Source organism: Physeter macrocephalus, chromosome 1 (genome assembly GCF_002837175.3).
Source record: "Physeter macrocephalus isolate SW-GA chromosome 1, ASM283717v5, whole genome shotgun sequence".
Classification (NCBI taxonomy): domain Eukaryota; kingdom Metazoa; phylum Chordata; class Mammalia; order Artiodactyla; family Physeteridae; genus Physeter; species Physeter macrocephalus.
The window spans coordinates 89,386,922-89,389,211 of record NC_041214.2 but is presented as its reverse complement, the minus strand read 5'-3'; positions in this window follow the sequence as shown (position 1 = coordinate 89,389,211).

Here is a 2,290-nt window from a genome sequence, read left to right as displayed (position 1 = left end):
GTTGTTACGTCTCCTTTTTCATTTCTAATTCTATTGATTTGAGTCTTCTCCCTTTTATTCTTGATGAGTCTGGCTAATGGTTTATCAATTTTATTTATCTTCTCAAAGAACCAGCTTTTAGTTTTATTGATCTTTGCTATTGTTTCCTTCATTTCTTTTTCATTTATTTCTGATCTGATCTTTATGTTTTCTTTCCTTCTGCTAAATTTGGGGTTTTTTTGTTCTTCTTTCTCTAGTTGCTTTAGGTGCAAAGTTAGGTTGTTTATATGAGATGTTTCCTGTTTCTTAAGGTAGGATTGTATTGCTATAAACTTCCCTCTTAGAACTGCTTTTGCTGCATCCCATAGGTTTTGGGTCGTCTTGTCTCCATTGTCATTTGTTTCTAAGTATTTTTTGATTTCCTCTTTGATTTCTTCAGTGATCACTTCGTTATTAAGTAGTGTATTGTTTAGCCTCCATGTGTTTGTATTTTTTACAGATCTTTTCCTGTAATTGATATCTAGTCTCATAGCGTTGTGGTCAGAAAAGATACTTGATATGACTTCAATTTTCTTAAATTTGCCAAGGCTAGATTTGTGACCCAATATATGATCTATCCTGGAGAATGTTCCATGAGCACTTGAGAAAAATGTGTATTCTGTTGCTCTTACTTTTAATATTTCTTTCTTCTACTTACTTTGAATTTATTTATTTTTATTTATTTATTTAATTTTGGCTGCGTCGGGTCTTTGTTGCTGCACGCGGGCTCTCTCTAGCTGTGGCAAGCAGGGGCTACTCTTCATTGCGGTGTGTGGGCTTCTCATTGCAGTGGTTTCTCGTTGCAAAGCATGGGTTCTAGGCGTTCAGGCTTCAGTAGCTGTGACGTGTGAGCTCGGTAGTTCTGGCTCATGGGCTCTAGAGCGCAGGCTCAGTAGTTGTGGCACACGGGCTTAGCTGCTCCACGGCATGTGGGATCTTCCCAGACCAGGGATCGACCCTGTGTCCCCTGCATTGGCAGGTGGATTCTTAACCACTGTGCCACCAGGGAAGTCCTTACTTTCAATTTAATTTGCTCCTTTCCCCCCTAGTCCCTTCCTTCCTTTCAAATATATAAATATTTAAAGCTATATAATTTAGGAAGCAAGTACAATTTTTCTGATTTGGACTTCTGTTACTTTATTTTCAGGGTTACTAAACCTTGAAAGAAACTCCTAAATGTTTTCAGGGAAAAATTTTCAGGAGAATCAGTAAATTCTACCCTGGAGGAGAATATGCATATATATCTAAAAAATGATTATAAGGCTATAAAAAACCTAGCATTCCTCTTACATAACTCTTGGTTTTTCATTCCATTCCAAGCTGCGTGTGTGTTTATTCTAAAGATGCTTGAATTTTAAGAACCTCCAGTTCCTTTGTTGGATGCTATGCTGTAATTACCAGTGACTCATTCATCAAGTTTTTGGATGTAAATGAAGGCTAGGTATGACTTCAGTTAATTTTAATGCTTTGACCACACTAACTGCATCACTAGTACACTGTCAAGATGAAATTTTCCTCTGTTACTAAGTATTTACATTTATGTAATGAGTCTTCTTTCTTTAGTTATTGCTTATATTATCTTTTTATATTTATCTTTGGAGATCTAACTCACTCTTTAAATAATTCATTTTGAGTTCTGGTTTTTAAATACAGAAAAGGGTTAATGTATATAGATTTTCTTTATACTTATTATGGATAGTACCAAAAATGATTTCCATCATAAAATTTCATTGAGTTCTTTTTTAAGGAATTATTGTGCTATCAAATGAAACTTTTTCAAAATCAACCCATCAAGAAATTCCTACTTAAATATACATACAACCAAGTGAATATCTGTATATTTCAGAGATCATCTTTTAAAGCATAGGTATCAGTGGCCTTTTCAAATTAAGTTAGCTAGTAGAAAAAAAATTTAATATATTTTATATTTAGTCTAAGGTTAGGCTGGAAGAAAAGGCTTTTGATTTTTAAAGGCCAAGCTACTTTATTTCATGAGCCAAGAGATGATACAATTCAATGGAATGAAATGTGTACCTATCAAGATGACTTTTGCTTCTAACAATTTTATCTTTTTTTTGAAAAAAAAAAAAAGGTAGAATTTTAAAAATCATACATCATTTCAGCATCTTATTTTTAAAAAACCCAACATTTTGGCATAAGACAAATTTATACAATTAAACACTTCAAAATATAATATGGCATATATTATTTTTCCATAGGGCATCAGACACTAATAGGTACAGGCCACTTTGTTAAAATAACAAAAATCATA